At 45.3% G+C, this 17831-nt stretch overlaps 1 protein-coding gene across 9 annotated transcripts in view; it reads right to left on the bottom strand.

Annotated features, from left to right (window-relative positions):
• The window catches only part of RC3H1 (ring finger and CCCH-type domains 1), a 100007-nt gene extending 95909 nt beyond the window's left edge, over positions 1-4098 (bottom strand). For all 9 annotated transcript variants that reach the window (XM_067532452.1, XM_067532451.1, XM_067532453.1 and 6 more), the window contains exon 1: positions 3501-4098. The gene's annotated coding sequence lies outside the window, so the exon portion shown is untranslated. The remainder of the gene's footprint in view (positions 1-3500) is intronic.
• Positions 4099-17831: the final 13733 nt, after the last annotated feature.

Genomic DNA, 17831 nt, shown 5'->3' with positions numbered 1-17831 from the left:
GAAATACGGTAACAACAACAACAACATGCATAGCTAACAAACCACAGAAATCTAATTCCCAGTTTTCTAATGGCATACAGTATTCCTTTTTAGCGACGGTGAGTCATGAAATAATTAACACTATCAGTTTGTTAATCTAACAGTGCTTCTCTTGGACACTTGTCCAGTATCACAAATATAGTATTGGCAGGATTTGATTTAAATTATTAGTCATCAGTAAACATCAATTCCACCTGACACACAAATCAACAAAAAAAAAAATCTATTGGTAATAGTCAGCAAGCACACCTTCCCCCACAGCTAGCACCTGCAGGGATCAGGTTTTACTAGCCTGGTGGCCATGCAGAGTACTCTGCAACCCCACTGGCTCAACCCTGCTTGCCCATTCACAGCCAGGAATACAGAGACCATCTCCAGGCAGAAGACATTCAACAGTGGGGTGACTGCCATTGTGGCTGGGAGCTCACCTTCCTCCTCATCGAGTCTGGACCGCAGCCTCCCCTGAACTTTGCACCTAAGTCTCTCAGGCCCATTGGCAGGTAGGGAACTTCCTAAAGCCCCGCTGTCAGTGCTACCCCCAATACTAATCCCCCTTAATGTCCTGCAATAGCGAAAATTAAATTATTAAAAATAGAAAATTCTTTAAAAATAATCAATATTAATCATGAAAATTACAAAAAAAAAATCGAAATCAAATTCTGCCAAGCTTGTGTATATAGCAAGTCCCAGACTGATGAAATTTTCAGTCCTTGACACCATTTCCAGATTCTTTCCAAATACTCAGACACACAAGAAAAGAAAGCAATTCATTCAAAATGTTGGGTGTATCTATTTCCTGAACTCAGTACTATTGAAGAGTACCAGATTGACAGCATTTGAGATAGAAGGCCTCCATTCAGATGACTGGTAGGTCACAGGCAACAAGAGTTCATGCTTCTGCAAACTGTCCTATCAACATTAGTTCAAACCTGCTTTGAAGAGCCATATTTAAATAGTTTAGGTCTTCAGCACTTGACTCTCTGTTAAACCTTTCAGTTAGCAAACTTGGTGCTGGGTTGAGTCACGCAGACACTTACCCTTTGGGAACTGGGCTGAAGTCATCATTAAGGCCAAGTCTACACAACAGACCTATGTCAGCATAAATGTCATTCAGGAGTATGAAAAATCCACAGCACTGAGCGATGGAGTTATACCAACCTATCATCCACTCCATAAGGACAGTGCTATGTGGATAACAGAACTTCTCCTGTCAACATGGCTACTGCCTCTCCAGGAGGTGGATTAACTACACAGATGGAAAGCCCGTTGGTATAGGGGCATCTTTCCTTAAGCACTACAGCAGCGCAGCTGCGCCAATGCAATGTTTTAAGGGTAGACCTGTCCTTAGTTTCACAAAACACAAACAGACATCAAAACAGACCTTGCAGTCATTACCAGCCCAGACCAACTTAAAACCCAAAATCTAGTGTATCTGTTTTAAATTAAGTTTGTTTTACAAAGAACAAGCAATCTCCTCCTCACTCCCATGAATTTCGATGCTGCTCAACGTGTTTTACTTACAGCCATGGAAATCAGAGTCATATGTCCAAACAAACAAATAGAACTCATGTAGCATCAGCGCAAATGTCCCTCAAATTAACCTGCCAAAGCATTTGTCCCAAGAATAATAGGCTGAAACAATTTCAGGAAAGGAAGGATCATCTCCCTTTGATGCACCCAGGTCTTATTAGCTTTAATAGAAACTATATATTCACATAAATGGTAGACATGAACCACTGCATTTATGGTTTGGCAATTTCTATGCTTACTTCACTGACTGATAAAGATACGGACCTCAGTCCTGCCAGTACTCAAGCATGTGAATAACTTTACTCATGCGTGTAGTCTCAGGGCTTGTCTACACTTACCTCCATGGCAGTTGACTTGCGTAACTCCTGTCGACTTCTCTGTTTCTCTTCTGCGCACCGTCTTCACTGCACTGCGGCACTTGAGAAGGTGGTCTTAATACATCGATTTCTGGATCAACTGAGCAGGTCTTCACTGACCGCTCAGATGATCCAGAGAAATCGATCTGACGGTGGTGAATGTGCCGCTGTCAGTGAAGACGTAGCCTCATTGACTTCATTGAGACTATTAACAAAAGTAGCTATCCACATGCTTAGGAATTGTCAGGAGGGCCTAAAACAAGATTTATAAATTCCTGAAGAGAGAGAAATCTAATGGTAAAGGTAGCATCCTTCCATATACCATGGCTAGTAGACATCATTATAGAATAAATATAGAAATAGTCCAATTGTCATCTTACAATAGAGTGATCAAAGGGTAATATGTCACTAAAAGAATTAGGTGAATAAGTAGCATTGCTACTGTTAGGGGTGAACTAGCTGTTTTAACAAACTCAGTTTTGCAATTTAATAGTTTGGCCACTTTCAATTTACCAAAATTACAGTAAAAGCTCCTTACTAATTGATAAAATATCACAATACATTTTTTTCCATAACTGACAAGCAATTCATAAGTTTCAAAAAAGCTGCTCAGGAGAAAATCTAATGAAATATCAGTTTCTACAAAAAATGTCAGTTTCCCTATTTGTGGGCTCTTAAAATGGCACAGATCTCACTTAATATGGCCTCTGACAAAACATCATTTCTGGGCATTCCTACCCCTTCAAAACACATTCAAGGGTAGCTAGTCAGTGCTCCATTTCCTGGCAGGAAATCCTTGCCCCATCTTTTAACAATGTGTCTAAAGTAATACCAGAGACAAAAACAATTTCAAGTTTGTTTTGTCTTTTTACATTTCTCAAGTGTCCCTGTTTCCAGGCGCACACACAGAAATCACTGGCCAACTCACCCTGAATGTCCCTATAACTTTGATAGGCACCCAAAACAGCTGCAGGCTGACTTAAGGGGAGAGACAGACAGACAGACAGACAGACATTTGTATATATATGTTTTAAACAAAGCATCCAATGTGTGTCACATCAGCTCTGTAAATCCACGGTGGGGGCTGCACCCCTTTGAGGGCAGGGACCCCAACTTTCCCTCGATTTGTTCTGTAAAGCACTGCTACATACCTTTATAACTGGGGGTGGGGAATGTATTTTCTCTCATACTTCAGTCTCTCCCCCAACCCCAAAGAGTCCCCTCCCAGAGTGACACGAGGAGGCAAACCCCAGCTCCCCATAGCCAAGAGCCACGCGAACTGCCACCCCGCCCTCAAGGCAAAGGAAATGTTTCCTACTCGGCCCCCAGCTTTATAGAACCAGCCCCCGTGGTCTCCTCCAACACAGGGCAACTCGGAAATGGAGCCCGGCCGAAGCCTGAGGCCTAGAGAAGGAGGCTGGGACACAGGCTAAAGCTCCCTGCAGTAACCCCGCAGCACACTCAAAGCCCCCTGTAAAGCAGGGCCAGCCCCCACAGCGCCAGGCCGGAGAGGCCGCCTCCGCCCCATTGTTCCCCACAGCCAAGCCCCGCACGCGTCCCGGGGGCCGCACTCACCGCACGGTTGGGCTCCCAGCAGCAGCTCCTCTCAGCTCCGGGACACAGGGGTGGCCGCAGCACCCACCACCGCCTCCGGCAGCAGCAGCAGCCGCCCAGCCGCCGCCTCTCCACGACCGGCTGCTGCTGCTGCTGCCTCTGCAGCAGGAGCCATCTTGTGCGTCTCTCCGCCTCCCCCTGGGACTGCTCCTCCCGAGACCCGCCCTACCCTGCCTCGCTCGAACCTCTTCCCCTTTCTTCTGCCTCCCCGTCCCTTCCGTCCCGTCCCCTTCCCCTTCCTGCCGCGGGAGGGAGGGAGGGAGAGAGGGAGCCGGAGGCCGGGCGCCGTCAAGGGGGAGGAGAGAAGCAGAGTCCCTGGCGAAGGAAGCTACACTGGCCCCGGGCTAGGGAGAAATGCTCCTAGTATCTCCCCCCGCCCCCAGCTGCTTGGCTTCCTTCCTCTGCCGCTCCTTCGGCGCAAGCTGGGTTGGAGCGCTTCGCTTTTTCCACTTCTACCCCCGGCTAGCCGTCCCCCCAACAAGAAGCAGGGTCTAGCCCTTTCTGGGGCGGAGCCATAGAGGTGAAACCGCCTGGCTACTCCCCTTCCCCTCCTCCAGCAACAACACACCCACGCTCTTTCCGAAGGGGGAGGGAGGTACTGGGTGCAGTTCCCCCCACGCTTTCTTCCTCCCGCCCTTCCCGAACGTCACCCACGCTTCTAGGCATTGGGTGGAGAAAGAATCACGCCCCCCGCCATATACTTTTAAGGGAACCAACCTTCCATAATAGGACTGAGGTTTCAGTTGTAGGTGTTGCTACTAGACCGCTACATGCTGAATGTCCTAGCTTGGGAGAGGTGAGACCTCGGTTTCCTTAGCGGAGGGGCTAAGTTGTGACACCTTTTTTATACAGGTGTTAAAATAATTTAGAACAAGGGCAAAATATTTCAGGGTTCCCCTGTCCTTCCAAGGATTCCTTTGTCAAATAATACCTGGCACTACAAGCCTGTCCGTTTTGGGATCTCAAAGTACTTTCCAAAGTTATGAAGCCTCGCTGCATTAGTTAGTTAGTATATAATCCAGAGCTCAGAGGATTTAAAATGCTTTGGGAGAGCTAAATATTATCAACAACACCTCTGTGAGGTAGGTAAATATCCCCATTTTATAGCTGCATAAATTGAGACATAGAGGTTGTGACTTGCCCAAGGTCATACTGGCAATAGAAACCACCAGTCCTTCCTGCCCAGTCCTGTGCTCTAAATATGAGACACAAGTTTGGGTTTCAGTCCTGCAATTGACTCTATGAGATCAGACCCCAGTGCCCACACAGAGCCCCACTGACTTCAATGGGGCTCCCTGCAAACCCCAATGCAGGATCAGGGCCTTATACTATTTCATTTCACTCCATCTTTTCAGAAAGTTAATTGAATCTATTCCAGAGGGGTAGCCGTGTTAGTCTGTATACAACAAAAACAAGGAGAGTCCTGTAGCACCTTAAAGACTAACACATTTCTGTGGGCATAAGCTTTTGTGGGCTGCAACCAACTTCCTCAGATGGATGAAGTGACAATCACAGATAGGAAGTACATATATACTTATATACAGATAGGAAGTACATCCAAGGGTAAGAAACAACACTGGGGAGGGCAAGTGCTAACAAAGTCAATTCAGTTAGAATAGATGAGGCCTATTCACAACCGTTGATTAGAGGGTGATAATGTGTGAACAGTGACGATTACTTCTTGTAATGAGATAACCATTCCAAGTCCCTATTCAGACCCAGTCTGATTGTGTCAAGTTTGCAGATGAGTTCCAGCTCTGCAGTTTCTCCCTGAAGTCTGTTTTTGAAGTTTTTTTTGTTGAAGTTTGGCAATTTTCAAGTCAGCTACAGAGTGTCCTGGGAGATTGAAGTGCTCTCCTACTGGCTTATGGAGGTTACCATTTTTTATGTCTGATTTGTGTCCATTTATTCTTTTGTGTAGTGACCAACGTACTTGGCAGAGGGGCATTGATGGCACATGCTGGCGTATATTACATTAGTAGATGTGCAGGTGAATGAGCGCCTCCTGATGGTGTGGCTGATGTGGTTAGGACCTGTGATGGTGTCACTAGAGTTGATGTGTGGGCAGAGTTGGCAATGGGATTAGTTGCAGGGATAGGTTGCTAGATTAGTGTTGTATGGTGTATGGTTGCTGGTGAGTATTTGCTTCAGGTTGGGGGGCTGTCTGTAAGCAAGGATAGGCCTGCCTCCCACTACTTGAGCAAGTGAGGAATCATTTGCTAGGATAGGTTGTAGATCCTTAATGATGTGTTGGAGAGATTTTAGTTGGGGGCTGTAGGTGATGGCCAGTGGTGTTCTGTTGTTTTCTTTGTTGGGTCTGTCCTGTAGTAGGGGACTTCTGGGTACCTGTCTGACTCTGTCAATTTGTTTCTTCACCTCTCCAGGTGGGTACTGTAGTTTTAAGAATGTTTTATGGAGATCCTGTAGGTGTTTGTCCCTGTCTGAGGGATCGGAGCAAATCCGGTTGTATCTTAGGGCTTGGCTATAGACAATGGATCATGTAATGTGTCCAGGATGGAAGTATGTATTGCGGTCAGTTGGTTTTCGGTACAGCGTGATATTAATGTGACCAGGAAGTGGATTTCTTGTGTGGATTGGTCCAGGCTGAGGTTGATGGTGGGGTGGAAATTATTGAAATCCTGGTGGAATTCTTTGAGGGACTCTCTCCTGTGTGTCCAGATAATGAAAATGTCAATCAATGTATTGAATCAATGTATTTTAAAAGTGGGTTTAAAACATATCTTTATCCCTCCCCCTTCTACGAATTGCTTTCCTATATTGGTGCTTGACAGCTATATTATACCATTCATGGATCAGGACCCATTGTGGTAGGCACTGTATAAACAGAACAAAAAGCCATTCCTTACCCCAAAGGCCTTACAATCTCAATATAAGACAAGACAACAGATGGACACAGTTCAACACGTGCTAATAATTAGGCTTGGGAGGATTAGATTCACTGCAGGAAGTAAGAATGTTCCAGTAGGGAGAGATACTGGGAGGAAAGAGAGCATTTGGTCTTCTCCACAGTCCTTTCCCTCACTGATGTTTTCCCCCTCCTGACTCAGAGCCCTGGAGGTGCTTTCTTATTCCCTGCATGTATATACTGACCCCCTACATACCGCTATCTTCCTCTTTATAAGGCCCAGGTGCCTTTCCTTAAACCCAGTTGGATAGCAGATAATCAGTCCAGGTGCACTGGATCCTGCTCCCTCTTAAAGGGGCAGTCCTGCTGGGGGAGACAGCTTTCCTGATCTCAAATGGGTCTACCATCTTTGTGGTTGACTATGCTGACATGGGGCCTGAAACAGTTGCAGCTGTTTACAGCTTCATCAGCTATGATATATATGCCTTTTCACTCATAACTGGGGACTGTATTCATCCCCACTTCAATATCCAGCCACCAGAGGCCTCCATAACCTCCTGAGTACAGGAAGAGAAGGGCTACCTGACATCAGAAATGATGACCTGATTTATGTGGGAATAGGATAGGCTGCATGTAAGCAGGAGGAGAAGGCGGGAGACAGCAGCCTGAAAGCTGGTTAAACAGAGGAGGCCAGATAGGGGAAAATCTGTACCCCCTTGCGGCGCAAATAGGCCGCCACTACCACCATACACTAGGTGAAGACCCTCGGGGCTGAGGACAGGCCAAATGGGAGGGCCGCAAATTGGTAGTGGCCTCCCTGTATCGTGAATCTCAGGAACCTCCTATGCCCTGGTAAAATGGAGATGTGGAAGTAGACATCCTTTAAATCAAGGCCAGCGTACCAGTCCCCTGGATCTAGGGCCGGAATTATGGAGGCTAGGAAAACCATACGGAACCTAATACGTCTGATATATCTATTCAGACGACGGAGGTCCAGGATTGGTCTCAGGCTGCCTTTGGCCTTGGGGATCAGGAAGTATCTAGAGTAAAATCCCCTTTCCGCCCACGGGACCTCCTCAATCGCACCGAGCTTCAGGAGTGAGTGGACCTTCTGTAAGAGGAGTTGCTTATGCGCAGGGTCCCCAATAGGGGACAGGGTGGGAGGGGCGTCCGGGGGAAAAGTAGTGAGCTGGAGGGCATAGCCCTTGAGAACCACCCCCAGGACCCAACGATCCGTAGTGATTGCTTCCTAAGCATGATAGTAAGGCTGACGCCTGCTTTCGAAGGGTCGGTCAGGCTCCTGGGGAAAAGGAAGAGCGCCATCCTCGTAGTTGCTGTCAAAAGCGTTTATTACCATTTCCACTTCCTGTTTTGCTACCATGCTGCGCCCGTGCTGAAGAGCCCTGCCATTCACGGCGGTTGGGCCCTCTAAAGCGCTCCCGCCCCCTCTTTTGCTGAGCGGCCCAAGGGGCTGGTCTTGGTGGGGGAAGTGGCTGCCGTTGTGGCTGGGGGTGAGACTGGCCTCTCGACGCTGGAGGGGTGTATAGCTCTAAAGACCTCAGGGTAGCCCTCGAGTCTTTTAGGGCATGCAACTTGTCGTCCGTCCTCTCCGAAAAGAGGCCAGAACCTTCAAAGGGGAGGTCCTGGATAACTTGCTGGACCTCTACAGATAACCCCGATGCTTGCAGTCAGGAACAGCGGCGCATGACGAAGGAGTACGCCATCGCCCTGCCTGCGGTATCTGCTGCATCACTGGCGGACTGCAGAGCTGCTTGGGCCACTGTCTCTCCCTCCTGTGCCAACGTGGCCAGGTCTGCAGCTTGATCGGGGGAAGCGCTGAGATCAGACGCTGCATCGAGACCCACAGGTTCTGGTTGTATTTTCCCAGGAGGGCCTGCTGGTTTGCCACCCTTAATTGTAAAGCGGCAGTCGAATAAACCTTGCGACTGAAGAGATCTAACTTCTTCCCCTCTTTATCCTTGGGAGTACTCCCCTGACCCCTTTGGCGATCTCTCTGGTTCGCTGCATCCACAACTAGAGTCCCTGGGAGGGGATGATTATATAGGAACTCAAAGTTTTCCTTCGGCACATAATACTTCCTTTCTGTTCCCTTCGATGTTGGGGGAACAGAGGAAGGTGTTTGCCAAAGGGCCTTAATTTTCATTACCCTTTCGTGGACGGGGAGGGCCACTCGAGAAGGGCCTGAGGACCCCGACGGGCCAAAGGGGATCATCCTCCTCCGACATCTCCTTAAGCGGTAACCCCAAGTTGGTAGCTACCCACTTAAGAAGATCTTGGTGTGCCCGGAAATAAAAAGGGGCATCTTATGGTTCCTGGAAGTCCCTTCATCTGGGGATGAAGAGGAGGACAGGGAGATGGGCCCTGTGGAGGGACCTTCCTCTGGGTCTGACTTCCTATCAGAGGGGATTTGTGGAGGCAGTTGTGTTGGAGGAGGTGGAGGCTGCACCACACCAGAGTGGAGAGTCTCAGCACCCTGTCACGGCTGTGCGGTCCAAGGTCCCCAGTACGGCCAATGCCATGGCCCTTGTGGCCACCCTGGCATAGGTAATTGCTGGGTGTCCACATGGTGGCCCCTGTGGCCTGAGCCCGCAGACCGTCTCTTGCGACCTTTCGGCGGGGAGCAGCTCTGGGAAGAAGAGGAGGACTGGTGCCGACGCCTGCAGTGCCTTCTAGAGGAAGACCGACTGTAGGAACTGGTGGACCTCTTGTGTCTGCGCCCCGCCCGTTTGTAGCGACGCTTCCCACTATGAGATCGGGAGTGACAGCTTCTGCGGCTGCATGCCATTGAGGCTGAACGGGAACGCGCTGGTTTTCCCGGTGCTGCGAAGCCCGGTGCCGAGGCAGTCGGTGCGAGCGGTACGTATGCTGGGATCGGTGCCGTAGTCACCGGTGCCGGTAGCTTCAGTGCCGAATACATCGGTGCCAGCGGTGCCGGAGGTGGCGGTGCCAGAGGTACCGGTGCCAGTAGTGTCGGTGCTGGAAACCCTGGAGGCGTCAAGATCTGGCCCGTTGGTGCCTGGGCCCCCAACGGAGCTGGGGGCATCGATGGCGTGGACCACGCCAGGGAGACGTGTGATGCTGCTGTAAAAGCCGGCATCGTTATCGGTCCCGGTATCGTTTGTACTGCAGTCAGTGTCGGAATGGATGGTGCCACTGCAGTCGGTGCCGAGGTGAGGGGACGCTCCAGGACGTCGCTGCTCGGTGCCACTGGACTGCTGACTGGCGAGCGGTTACAGTGCTGCGATGTCCCCTGCACCGGAGAGCTCGAGCCCGAGCTGCGGGTGGTGTCGGAGTTCGCGCTGACACTCCTGCGCCAGCTCTTAGGGCCTCTTGACCACCTCCGGTGCTACGGTGCTGAGATGCTTGACGACCGAGAGTCAGAGCTCGGAGGGGATGCACTCTCCACCCTCCGTGCCCGTCTGGGTGAGGATTGGGAGCGTTGCTTCCTCCACCCACCGGGGCTACCCAGCACGGGTTTGCCCCGAGATGCAAGTCTCACGCCCCTCATCCGAGGGGGGGACGGAGGCGTAGGCAAGGCCATGAGGGCCCTTTCCGCGACGAACGCCTCCGGCGTCGACGGCCCTTGTAGGGGCACTCCCCCACCCCCAGGAGTCAGGGGAGGCTCCCTACAAGGAGACACTGGTGCTGGAGGAACCTCCACGGCACGTGGCTGGGGTGTCTCCTGTCTTTCTTGCTGCTTCGCTGATTGCAGGGAGGAGTCCATGGAGGCGGTGCCGGACCGCTTCGTCTTCTTCAGCACCGAAGACTTCTGTGCCGATGTCAGTGCCGGTGGTGCGCTTTGCATCGAGCGTCCACTGGTGTCAGAGATCTCGACGGCTCGGATGCCGGACGGAGCGTAGACTCCATGAGCAACACCTTCAGCCTTGCGTCCCTTTCTTTTTGGGTACGGGGCTTGAAGGATTTGCAGATCCTGCATTCTTCTTTGTGGTGCTGCTCTCCAAGACAACGGAGGCAGCGGTCATGAGGATCACTCACTGCGAACTGCTTTGAGCATAGGGAACAGCTCTTGAAGCCAGCGGAGCCCGGCATGGCTCCTGCAGAAGCCCCTCAGGGCACTTGACACTACAACAGCTATCTAAATAACTGTTTGAATAACAACTAACTAACTAACAATTCTAGATCTCTAACTAGAGCGAAGAAGCTAAGGACTGCTGCTTGCAATAGCAAGGGGCAGAAGTTCCAGCAACCGTCAGAGGCGGAAAGAAGGAACTGGGGACCCACGGGGCCGGAGCACCCTATATACTGCAACATGAGCGCAGCACTCCAGGGGGCACCGCCCTGCCCTGCGGGTGAGCTAAGGAAAAAAAGTTCCGGGAATCTGTGCACGGGGTGCGCACACACCTAAATTGGAATGCATGTGAGCAATCACTCGAAGAGAGAACCATTGTATTGAAAACCATGGGAGGTCACTGAGAAAAGTGTGAACCTAAAGAGGTTGTGGGGGGAAAGAAGGCCTGAGAAAGATTGAGTAGGAAGAAGTCCAGGGATGCAGCTGCAAGGAGTTGGATGAAACAGTCCTTGGTTTCTGGTTATAGGGTCCCTAGGCGGGAACCATGATGTAAGGAGAGGGCCTAGGTTCCCCCTACCAGCCACTGATATGGTGGCATGAGGCTGGACAAGGAGAGAGGAGTGACAGAGAACTCTGAGAAAAGGGAGTGAGGACCACAGGATGTAGGGTTGGTGCTAAAGACCTGATACAAGGTATTGGTCATTGGTTTGTTGGCCTTTGTTACCAGAAGGGGTGGACTTAAATCATCACCTGCATGGAGGACTAAGTCACGGGAAGAGATGGACTACCAGAAGACCAGACCAGCCATCAGCAGGGGATGCCAGATGTGGAGCGAGTCACTACACTACACACAGCCACGAGGAGGTACTCCAGTGGTAAGTCCCCCTTGTTAGAATATCCCAATCTAGTTTTTTCTCTTCCTAGCCCATCAATCTATCTCTAGATATAGGGTTTGATTCTCATGTACACTAAAGCCCCTTTTCACCATTCAGGCACTGTAAAGGAGCCTTTGTGTAAATGACTCTCAGGCCTAGAGTATATATCACATATATTCTATGCCTCAGTTTCACTATCTGTAAAATAAAGATAATGCTTACTTCACAGGAATATTATTATTGATTAAAAATGTTTGAAGTATTTTGTAATTCTCAGATGGAAGGTATTAGATGTGTGAAATATTACTATAGTTATTAAGTACTGAATTAGACCACCGTACCAGGCTGGCACTAGAACTGGACCAACTGTGTAGTCATACACCATGCCCTCTGTTGCTAAAACCCTCTTGCACCCCCTAATTTGAAGCAACTCCAAACCATCTAACTTCCACACCCTATCACCTCTGATGTTATGCATTGACATCCCCGGGGATCCCACGTCTTTATTTCATATTAAGTCCCACAAAATCTAAAGCTGGTCATCTCTTTCTGGTTGCCTAGAAGTTAGTGGTGTGCACTGTTTTAATTCCCGATCCAACTTGCTCTCTAGCACCCTTGGTCCATGAAGGGTTCATGTGTCACTCAACATTGACAACTCCCCTGTGGTTCTGACAGACAAAAAACCACAAACCAACCAAAAAAAAAAAAACAAAAAAAAAAAGACCCCAAAGAAAACACCCAAGAAGTCATGGCACATAAAGAATGAAGGGGTGCAGCACCAGGAATGTCAAAGTTTTGTTTAATATTCAGTGAGCATAGCAATAAGTCGTAGTTGACTTTATACACTTGATTGTTCTCCTGGTGCCCTCTGCTGAAGTAACTATAGCATACTAGCCAGTGAAGCTGAATACCTATGCCAAGTTCTACAGGCTGCTGCCTCTTCATGTTTCAAACTGCTAGCACTTGCGCTTTGGTTCCCTTGTTTATTATGAAATATTTCCTTTTTCTCCATATCCTACTAGCATGAACTAAACTAAATAAACTAGCAGTTTATTTTTCTTTCCTATCATTCAGTAGTACTTATGTTGCAGTCTTTTCTGTCTTCCTCCCTTGTATAATTATTTCTTCACACTTTGCATTAACACTATTTCCTTTAGCTCAAGATTGCCATGATCCTTTATAATCACCATCTTCACTTTAAGGATTAACTGCAGCTGCTCTGCAGGTACATGTGATACCAAGCCTAAATATACTTTAACAATCCATTATTATTTTATTAACAGAAGTTATATTTTTGAGACAGGGTCCTCTATAGCAGATTCCTCATTGTACTCATGAGACAGTAGAGTATAGAAGAAAAAGTATTGAACTGGGGCATCAGGAAACCCAGGTTCTATTCCAAGCTTTCACATTTATTTGCTGTGTGACATTGGGCAAATCACTTCTCCGCTCTGTGCCTATTTTCTCTCCCACCATTTATTTGTCTTATCTATTTAGATTGCAAGCTCCCTGGGGCATGGTCTATCTTTGCTTTGTTTGCACAATGCCTAGCCCAAGTTAGGGCCTATAGGTGCTACTGTAATACAAATGATAAAATACTATCTCCAATTTAAACCTACCAACTCTCTCAAATCATAGGACTCTCACAGGGAGAAATAATCGCCATATATATATGAGGAATGAAAGCTAGACCTCCCAAGTCAGTTTTCTGTTCTAACCACTAGACCATGCTGCATCCTCCAGATATGTACTTGAGGACAATTAAAGCATCAATATAAATGCTCCCTAAATAATTTTCTCAGTGGAATTTGTCATCACCTTCTGCACTAATTCAGAGTACTCTGGTAACAAATAAAAGCAGATCTCTGTCTTAACTGTGTTCAATCATATATTATATTCTTACACCAGAAGTAAAAATGTTGCTGTGACAAGTTACTTATTTGTCACATTTTTCTTGCTTGCTGCTGTCACCAGCAAAATCTTAGTACCATGCAGCTGTAGCTTAGTTTGTGATGGCATCAGATAGGAAACCCCATGAAAGCATCTCTAGGAAACATATTCTTCAGTTCTCTTCAGAAAATAAAGATAAAGGGGCAAATTAATCCCTAGTGTAACTATATTCTCTTAGCAGAATTAGAGTGTGGTGAATTTGTCCCCATAAAGAAATATGCATTGTTGGCATGATACTTTAATTTTATTGAAGTAGAGAATAATGCAAAGCAATAATAAACAAACAATATCCTAGAGTTTGTGACTATATAGAACATGGTTAATTAAGAGAGGAATCTACAGGAACCTCTTATTCAGCTCTCACCCCAGGAGAGCTCTTATTTTTTAGAATGTGCATCTGTTTAGCTCATTGGAGAGAGCCACACTTTAAAACAACCCTAGTCTCATTTTTGAAAAGTTCTGAGACTATAAACAGAAAAGAAACAAATAAAATAAATGTATAGCTGCTGTTTGTGTTTAGTAAGCTGTTCATCAGAAGACCCTCTTTGGCTGGAATGTATTTTGTCAGAAATTTCTTTATATGTTTTTTTAGAAGACTTTTTTGGAGGTTACAGCTGTATGGTGAATTCCTTACTTATTTTATCAGATTATGTTTACCAGTCCCAATGACTTGGCCAGATTCCAGCATGGGTAAAAGCTTTTTGCTTGCCTAAGATTTCCTCCTTATGTTACAGCTGGACACAGTATTATTCTTCACTTACTTTCTTTAGTTATTGTGCAGTTAAAAAGCTGCCATGTTACATCACAAAGGTTTAATTTCAGTTTTGAATGCAGAAATTTCTGAACTATAATTGGCTATCCCCATTGGTTCCTGCAGTACACTTTCACATCTTTGGCAGGCTCTGACTTCTACATATGGTAACATTATTTACTTTTCTATTTTAAATTGAATAGACATGGGGAAGTGACATCACTGGAGCTGAACGGCTGCTTCAGCCTTTAGCTGTAGCTGGCATGGCACAATTAGTGGACACTGGTGCCCCTATGACTTCCCAAAAAGCCTCTCCTAATTCTTAGATGGGTACTCCATGTAAGAGAACAATCTGAAGAAATATTTCCTTCACAAGGAAGTGAGATTGCAGAGCAGCTGAGCTGGAAAAAATCCAAGATTGTAGCTGCTGGGCCCAAGTCTCTTAGAAGAAAGAGGGCAGGAGAGAGGAATAGGCAGACCACTGGCTAATTTTAAACCAGGCAGTCCTTTTTTTGGGTGGTTTGTCTTCCATCTGGTAAAACCAAACGTAGTTTTGTCCAGTATCAGATGGGGGATGCCATTTTGAAGACCATGCTGCTCCTCCCCTATGGCCTTGCACGCAAGGTCACTGCAGTGGGGACGGGCCCATTCCATTCCCCGGAATATCCAGTATTCTGCGATGCATGAGTAGCCATCCTAGAGAGGGATCCCTATTACTAAAGAAGATTTTCATGAGCTAATTTCTGAGTTTTGATCCTTAAAATCCTTCCTAAATGTCGAATTTGATTAATTTGAGCCTGATATCAGCAAACTGGGGTTAGAGGTGGGAGAGATTTGTTACAAGTGCTGCTGCAGATTGAAGTGCTAGAAAGAGAGACCTGACAGAGAGGATAGAAGACATCTCCCTAATGAATAAACATGAGTTGTGTGACTCCTGGAGGCATCGTCTTCCAAAGGAAAGAAACTACTCTTTTTCAATACCCAATAGAATATATCCAAGAATTGATATGATTCTAATCTTTAGATTTTTGCTTAATACAGCAACGTCAGCACAGCAAGGCTGCATCTCCTGGTCAGATCTTGCTCCAGTTTAGCTTCTTATTAGAAACTCGGAAGACAAACCTACAGTGAAAAAATGGGGATGAAACATCCCACTTCTGTATGACCAGAAAAGAATTGAAGATATCAGAGAGGAAATTAAGCAGTACTTTAAGGAAAACAATGCAGACCAGATTTTAAAAATGGATGCCTTCAAAGCAATGATTAGGGGCAGCTTAATAAATAATCCTATCTCAAGAAAGAAGAAGTGCAAACACTGCTCAATAAGGTTGAACAACTTAAAGTTACACCAGACAAATCAATCACAGAAAATATATAAAAAATTAAGAAGCCAAAAGTAAGTTAGATTTATTTGAAACAGAAAAAACTGAACAGGCAATCAGATACCCTTTTTCACAGTATAGCTTTGTGTAACAAAAATGATAAATAATTAGCTAACAGGATAAAAAACATTAAAAAAAAAGTAAAATCATACCTCCAGTCTGAAAAGCTCCAAATGAATTGGCAACTGGCCCAAAAAGGGTGAGGCTTTTGCAGACTTCTGTAGGAGGCTTTACTCCCTAGAGTTAGCTGACCATAAGCTGATAAAGAAATATTTAGTTAAAGTTAATGTACCAAAACTAGAACACCTCAACTTAGAAGCCATGGAGAAAGATACTAAGCCAGAGGAAGTCCTATAAGTTATTAAGTCCCTTAAAAATGGTTAACCCTTTGGCCTTGATGAATTTCCTCCAGAATTCCCTAATTTTTTGTAGGGTACAACTAATATAACAATTAATAGATGTCATCAATTAAATATCAAAAGGGAAAAAAAGATCCTATATACTGGGAGAGATAAACAAATTGTAGTTACTGTAGTCAAAACCTGCTAAGGACTTATCCAATTGTGTGCCTTGCAGGCCCATCTCCCTATTAAATCAAGATGCAAAAATTTATGCTTCAGTTCTAGCAAATAGACTGAAAAATATTACCTACATGTATTAAAAGACCAGACAGGTTTGTATTAAACAAGGAGCTATCTGACAACATTCAGAGTTTTCTTTTCTGAGTTTCTGATTTTTTTCAGACTCTATTAATAAGATCCATCCATTTTTATCACTAGATGAAGATAAGTCTTTTGACAGACTGAATTGGCAGTTCTTAAAAGATACTCTAGATACATTTGGTTTAGGCCCTAAATTTCAAAATTGCATTTCCATCTTATATTCCAACCCATATGCTATTATAAATGTAAATGGATATATAAAAATTCTCCCTCTTTATAGGCACATGCCAAGAATGCCCATTATCATCTTCTCTTTGCCATGGTAATAGACTCATTTGCCCAATCGAACAGAAACAGTACTAATATAAATAGGAAACAACACAAACTAGCTTTCATGCAGATGATGTCATGGCATTTGTTACAAATCTAGCTTACATACTACTAGAATTGCAAGAAGAAATCTTAAAATGTGGCAGAGTGTCAGGATTTAAAGTAAACTATGACAAGTCAGATCTACTGGATGTTGGTGTGGGTTCTAATCGACAGAAAGATATAAAAGATAAATACAAATGGGTAACTATAGTAAGATACCTGGGAATACACATTTCTAAAAGACTTACATAATAATTATACTCCTCTGATTAAGAAAATCAAAACAGAGCTAGAAAACTGGTCAAAGTATAAAATTTAATGGTTAGGCAAAACCGTGGTATTTAAAATTAATCTTATCCTGAATTAACTTCCTTTTCCAAACAACTTCTGTTTTTAGTCCTTGGAAGTCTTAAATCAATGGCAATCCCTGATAAACAAATTCATCTAGGGAAATAAGAAAACCACAGTTATGCATCTACTTAAAAAGGCCATGCAAAAAGGGAGGATTGGCTTTACCAAACGTTAAGCACTATTGCCAAACTAGTCAGATTAGAAACTTGATGTACTGGATAACACCAAACCCTAAAACTAGATAGAGATATAACAAGCTTACTGTTGTGCAGTCAAACTCCATGTGATTTAAATAAAGACAACCTAGAGGCCAAAATCAATATATAACCACCCTTCCACAAAAGCAGCAACAGAAACTTGGGATAATTTGTTTAGGAAAGATAAACCCATACCCCTCACTTCTAAGGCCTATACTAGATACTATAGAATTTAATTCCAATAAACTCCTGGACATTTTTTACATTTGGGAATGTATAGGTATATCAAAATTTGGCTAACTGTTTAGAGACAATACATCAGTTGATGAAAGACAACAACTTGCAAAAGACACCAAAATTCCAGTAAAACAATACCTACAGTTCAGATGTTTTTCAACCCAATACCACAAAAAGGGAAACCTATGCAAAAAATTGATGGAATCTGAAAAAACTATTCACTACATCCATGAAACTTTTCACTCTACAAAGTAATTTCAAACTTTGGGTAAATAATTAAATTCATAAGATGGAAAATTGATGTAAGCATAGACAGCAACACTGAGGAATGGGAGAATATATGGGACAATGATGCCCACACCTCAATGAACACAATACAAGAAAATTGTTACAGTTTTTTATCAGTAGTACTTAACTCCCTTTAAATTAATTTATGGTACAGGGATGGGTAAAGCATGGAGAGAATGTAGTTAAATGGAAGGATTTCTCCATAATTGGTGGATTTGCCCAAAAATTAAGACACTTTGGAAAGCCATTGGAGACTCCATAAGGGAGATAATAGAGTGTCAGCTAGTCAGATAACTCCTTAGTATTTTTA

Source organism: Emydura macquarii, unplaced genomic scaffold (assembly GCF_026122565.2).
Source record: "Emydura macquarii macquarii isolate MOO-44397 ecotype Brisbane River unplaced genomic scaffold, CSIRO-AGI_Emac_v2 contig_3287, whole genome shotgun sequence".
NCBI classification, from domain to species: domain Eukaryota; kingdom Metazoa; phylum Chordata; order Testudines; family Chelidae; genus Emydura; species Emydura macquarii.
Note: the sequence above shows the minus strand (reverse complement) of the source record. Positions and strands in the feature narration are given on the sequence as shown.